The sequence below is a fragment of the Rosa rugosa genome, chromosome 2 (genome assembly GCF_958449725.1).
Source record: "Rosa rugosa chromosome 2, drRosRugo1.1, whole genome shotgun sequence".
NCBI lineage: Eukaryota > Viridiplantae > Streptophyta > Magnoliopsida > Rosales > Rosaceae > Rosa > Rosa rugosa.
This window is the reverse complement of record NC_084821.1, coordinates 28,065,141-28,071,168: the sequence shown is the minus strand read 5'-3', so window position 1 is coordinate 28,071,168 and position 6,028 is coordinate 28,065,141. Positions and strand designations below refer to the sequence as shown.

General features: G+C 37.1%; 1 long non-coding RNA gene across 2 annotated transcripts; it reads left to right on the top strand.

Annotated features, from left to right (window-relative positions):
- The first annotated feature begins 2,797 nt into the window (after window positions 1-2,797).
- Window positions 2,798-5,248, top strand: LOC133732109 (uncharacterized). Of its 2 annotated transcripts, XR_009856943.1 has the most exons (5): window positions 2,798-3,063; window positions 3,192-3,216; window positions 3,287-3,337; window positions 4,165-4,231; window positions 4,927-5,248. It is a non-coding gene; the product is annotated as an uncharacterized LOC133732109 (long non-coding RNA). The 2 variants fall into 2 exon arrangements; XR_009856942.1 differs by having other exon boundaries at window positions 2,799-3,063; window positions 4,165-5,248.
- Window positions 5,249-6,028: the final 780 nt, after the last annotated feature.

Genomic DNA, 6,028 nt, shown 5'->3' with positions numbered 1-6,028 from the left:
AAGATTGAAAAACATAAATTTTCGAAAGCAAATAAAAAGTAAAAATCGTTTCTATACAAAGGTGGGAAAAGAAGAATTTTCGAAGAACAACTTATCAAGAACCAATCAAGAACAACATATTCATGCATCCCTTAATCTTTCTTTTAATTACCATGGAAAGCTATCAACCAAAAACACAAAGATCAAAGCAACCATTGTCCCCTTTTAACTTTCTTTCTTAAGTCAAATCGAAATAGCAAAGCACCAAATCAATTTTATTTTGAAAAGTTCGATATCAATAATGAAAAATCCCGTTTTCAAATCATTAAGTACAAGAAAGAATCAATAGACATGCAAATCCAAGCACTCAAAGCAAGTCAAAACTCATCATCACATGCATAATCTGATTTCGACTCAAAGCAAGCCTTTACTACTTATTCGAATTAGAGTTACAAAGCATAACCTAATTACTAGCAAGTTACATGCAATTCTTCCTAATTGTTTGTCAGACTTAGAGAATCGTTAACATGTACTGAAGCATAAAACCAGATCAACAATCCATATATTCGGCAATTAATCAAGACAAAGGACACACAAACACATCAATCATGAAAAGAACATCAAAATTATACTTCGAAAACAGTTTTGTCACATCATAGTTTCGGCTTACACAACAGATTTTCCAAAGCAGAAACTCTAACTACAAGAAAGCAAAAACCGTGAAAATTCATGATGAGATTATGGTGTGGACAACCCTTGATCACGTCCCAAGGTCCAAAGCAGATCCAAGATGATGCAGAAGTGAAGATCATGGCTAGGAAGGTGGATGGTCACGGCCTTTCTCCTTGAAGATTGCAAAACCTGAAAAACTAGAGAGAACAAGTGAGAATACGAAATTGTGGAGAATATTGTTACCCATGAACGTCTAATACACAAGGTATATATAGTAGAACATCCCAAGGCACTCCCAATTCGTTTCTACTTGGTTTCTCCAAAGTTGTGTTGATCTAGGACTTGTTTGGCACAAAGCAGATTTCCGGCAGACTTGACCTCAGTGTACTAAAACGGCCATAACTTCCTCTAGAAAATAGATATCGATGAGATGTAAAAAGTTCTGAAAACTAGACATCTGTAGCTTTCCAACCATATAAAGATCATAATTTTCTGAGCTCTGAACGATTTTCTATACTCCGTTGAAGTTGACTGATCTGCACAGGCAGTAATCCGAATCTGTAATGGATTTGACTTTTAAAGCACAACTTAAGTCTAATTCGATTTTCCTTCACATCACATGCCTTCCACATGTCTTCCAAGCCTTATTGAAGAATGAAACGTCAAGAACTCCCTAGAACCTTCAAGAATCTCACGGCAATTCCAATCCATACTCAACTAGAAATCCAAACTCCACATTGCTTTGAAATCCGAATTCCTTGTTGCTTTCTCTTCCATGTGCACGGCATATGATCTTCTTGAGACTTCTAGATACTTCATGAACATTCCAAGGCTCTCCTAGTATGAGTAGAACTCCATATGCAAGTAGGTTTCCTAGTTGAATACTGCTTTCTTTTCCGAGATGCTTCTACACTCTTCCGGAACCTTCTTGAGTAATCCTTATCCAGCAGGGACTCCTTGTCATACTAGTATTCTTTATCTGAGTAGGATTGGGTTTCCTTGTCCAAGTAGAACTCCCAGTCCAAGTCAGCTTCAGACTCCTACTTCAACTGGGATTCCTTTTCCTAGTCAAACTGGGAGAACTTCCATTTCTTCATTTTTCTTCATTTTCACGCCACTTGTGCCTTCCTTAGCCATTTTTGGACTTTGAGACTCCATTTTACACCTGTAAAACACTAACTAAGTTAAATTGATCAAGATAAAGGAAATAACTTAGCAAAATATAGGGTTTAAACATTATTAACGTCGCATTTTATGCTCCTATCATTAGCCTCTAAATATATATTTCGAGCTTGTCGACAATATATAGCTTGAGCCACTGACATTGGCTCAATTTCTCCAACACATGCCTTGTCAGGCCAAAATGTTCATTTTGGGTCCAAACATGTTCTCTTAATTTATTTAATTTCATACTATGGTATATTTAATTATTTATTTTCTTGAGCATGCTTTATATTTTATTGTTTATGTTTTTATCATGAACTTTTGAGCATGTTTAGTTAGATAATATTGATCCTTTTTAAGCATGCCTTGTTATTTTAATTTATATTTTTACATAATTATGTTTAAGCATGTTTTATTTTATTTACGGTTATATAAATTATGCCTACGCATGCTTTGTATTATACTATTGTTTACATTTTATTTTATGCATGATATATTCTTGCTATTATTATGTGTAGTATATAATTTGTTGTATATTTATGAAATTTGAGCATCCCATGTAGTTTATTTTTAGGGAAAATTGTAGACCCCCGTACTTTTTCTTGTTTATTTTAATTTGTCGTATAATGTTTGAAACTACGTATTCGTATGGTACACAAGTATTCGCGCTTAGGTTAAGGCTTTGAGGCCATTAAAAAGGATTAAGAAATTTAGAGAAAATCCAATTTGGGTCTAGAAAAGTATTTTTAAAGTATCAAGGCTTAGGATAAGCTCGGAAAATTTTTCCCGAAAGGATTCGGTGAAGTGTCGGAGAAATAAGGATGTTTGGTGTTGTATTTTCGGAGTGGGCTTAAGGAAAATATAGAGGAAAATGAAATAGTGGCAGCCCAAGCCCATTGGCCCAAAAGGAGGGGCAGATTCGACTTTTCACAATTAAAATTTGGGAGAGGTATTTAAGGAACACATCACCAAACCCTAGCCTCCATCCCCCTCATTTTCACTTCAGCTCTCTCTCTCTACCCGAGAGCTTCTCTCTCCTCATCCTCGCCGGAAATCGCCGCCGCCGCACCGCCGCCGTCGCCGGAATCCGGATTTCAACCAAAATTTCCAGATTTTCTTCTCTTCCTTCCCTCTTTCCTTTTCTCCAACCAAAATCAAGAAATTTAGCCATTTAATCCCCCAAAAACCCTAGAACCCGAAGCTAAAATTGGGGCTTTTGTGATTTCTTCTTTCCAAGCTCAAATCAAGGTATTTTCCATCCTAATCTAGCCTCTAATCCTTCGATCTATACCTATTTCTTCCTAAATCCGAGATTTTAATTTGGGTTTGTGATTTTGTTTGCATGAACCCGATTTCTCCTTGAACCATCAAGCTAGGCTATGGGTTTGGCAAGGATTTTTGGTAAGGATCTATCCATGCAACCTTGTTTTCGAGTTTTTGGTTGAGATGTTGATTATGGACGGATTTGTAGGTGAAGAAGGCCAAGGAGAAGGTATATGACGTGATTTTTGAAGGAGAAAGGGTAAGGAATGGGTTTTGGACAAACCCTAGAATTTTTGGAATTTATTTGATTGATTTGGTTTATGTTGAGCTATTGTTGTTGTTGGAAAAATTGTGAAATTAGAGATTTGAGGATGGATAAATTAGTAGGATTTTATTAGCATAATTTTCTTAGTGTTGGAATTTTGTTGTTGAAGATTTGGTAATTATAGTTGTGTAGTTTTGGCCAAAGGAAAAAGAAAAGGAAGAAGAAAAGAAATGGATTTGTTCTTGGAAGAAAAGGGAAAATAAAGAAAATGGTAAAAATTGGATTAAATGAGTTTTTACCTTGGTAAAGTGGTAAAAAAGTGAAGAAGGTGAAAGTAAAGGTAAATTCGGTAAAAAGGAGGTAAAAGGTAAAAGTGAAAGTGTGGAGGTAAAAGTCATGGTAAAAGTGAAAAGGTGAAAAATGAGAAGTAAATGGATAAAAGTAAAAGTAAAACTTTATTTATAATTATTTACTTATTTATTTTTAATAAATAATAAATAATGGTAAATAAAGGATTACTTGGTCAAAAGTCAGAAGTCAAAGTCAAAGGTCAAAAGTCAACTCCGAGAGTTGACCAGGGTTGACCGACCTCGTAAAACGTGAGGATCGACTCGACTTTGGTCGCTCGGATTGACGATAGTTTAGCGGAGCGATAAGGACGCCTTCCTTTTTAAGAAAGAAGTTGGTTTTCCAAATTGGTAAAAGTCGGAATAAATAATTAATGGCCTCATTGAAATAAAAAGGAATTAGTGTGCGCGATTACTTAAAGTTGATCATGATGTTTACCTGAATAATTACTTACAAACTAAGTAATGGTTTAGGAAACACGATCGTTAAGGAAGCTTAAGCGGAAAGCATCAGAGTGTGGAGTACGCCAACATTTTCCAGGTAGGGTGAGCTGTCCCTTCCTTGTTAGAGGCTTTTCGATATATGTGGAATGCTCTAGTATAATATTATGTTGCCTGCAAGTACGTTTTTGGTTGTTCATTAGTCGATGCCTCGTGATACATGTGTTTTCAAAACTGATAATTGTTGATTGTGAAAACCGAGGCTAGACTTGCATGTTGAGATACTGTACCTTTTGTATGTTGTGTTTGTGACCTGAAAGTGAATGGGACCTAGACGCGTAGATTCCTAGGGATCCCACGGTGTCGATAACCGTGAACCTCCGGAGGGGGCTGTGCTCCTATGTTTGTCGGGGAAAGGTAAGTACAGACAGTGAACCAGTCATAGGAGACTCAGAGCCAGGAAATGGACACTTTCGCTACTTGTAGTCACAAGGACTACAGAGTAGTTGGCTGGTTCTCTTACTCAGGACGAACCAGATCGGTCACTGATTTATTTTACTTTAGCCGGCAGGTAAGTATCTCGGAGCTCCAAATTGTGTGAAGCATGCTGCATATGATTTCCTGAAACGAAACAACTGTGATTGTTTTTGTTTGCATTTGTTTTACTTGATTTTACAAATGCGCGCAACCTATATTCTAGTAGCTATGTTTTACCTATTAGATTTCAAACCTAACTAAGGTTGGGTCGGCCCCTATTGGGCTAGCGAGGACGAAATGCTCACCCCTACATTTCAGGTTACCACGAGGTCATTCCGGACGATTTGGATTAGAGGTGGGTCGTTGGCCGAGTCCATGTGTTGCTGTTCCTGTTGCTTGAAGTTCTTCCCATTTGGTACTCTATCGATTTACTAGCTTCTCTTTCTATGTTGAACTCTGTGAGGTCCGCCTACCTGGGAGCGCGCCTCACCCCTTTGTTTTACTGTTATTGTTGAACTCCTTTCATTTTGGTTATGATGTAAGCCCTAAGGCATCACAGTGCACTTGCCACTTTATTTTGTTGCTTTCCAGACTTGTTATTTTAAATGTTGGGTTGTTGATTTAAAGTCCTTTCTTAAAAGTTTTTATTGGTCTCCCATTTTCCCAAAAATTGCATTTTCAACAAGCCTTGTAGTATTAAGTTGGTAGGTCTACGGTACGTCTACGACGTATCGAGCTCCTATTGGCTTAATATTACGGCGCTGTGGTATACCCATTCGGGTCGCCACAGTAGAGTGGTATCAGAGCCGGTTCCGAAAAAAAAAAAAAAAAAAAAAAAAAAAAAAAATTTGTTTTCGTAAAAGCGTTACTTCTAAAAACCCAACAACCCAAAAACGTTTTCGAGAAAGTTTTTGTTGGTTTTGTAAAAGTGTTCTCGATTTCATAAAAAAAAAAAAAAAAAAAAAAAAAAAAAGCTTTGCGGAAAAATCTTTTGAGTTTTCGTTGTCTTGCGGGTTGTCTCGATTTCAAAAGAAAAGGATTTAAGAAAGAAGTTTCAAATCACCTGTGACGCCTAATCCCAAACCATCGCTTCTCATTTAGATTCCTTTGCGCTACCATAATCCATTCGCGTGGCTCCCCTATCTACTTTGCTTCTTTTCGAGAGTCATTCATTCGTTGCATAATCCGATCATCGTAGTTATGTGTTGTTGCAAAATGATATCGTGAGATCTTCATTAGGGAGATTCCACATCGTGCATTTGGCACATGATAATGGAAAAGTCTTTGATTTGTAGACTTCAACCGGACGTTGAAGAGTTTATGATTTCTCATGTTGTGAGCTTTGTGAATCATATTGTCTTTTGTTCTGTCTCAGTTTGATTCCTGTTACGATGCCGCCACGACCCGATCCTAGAATGGC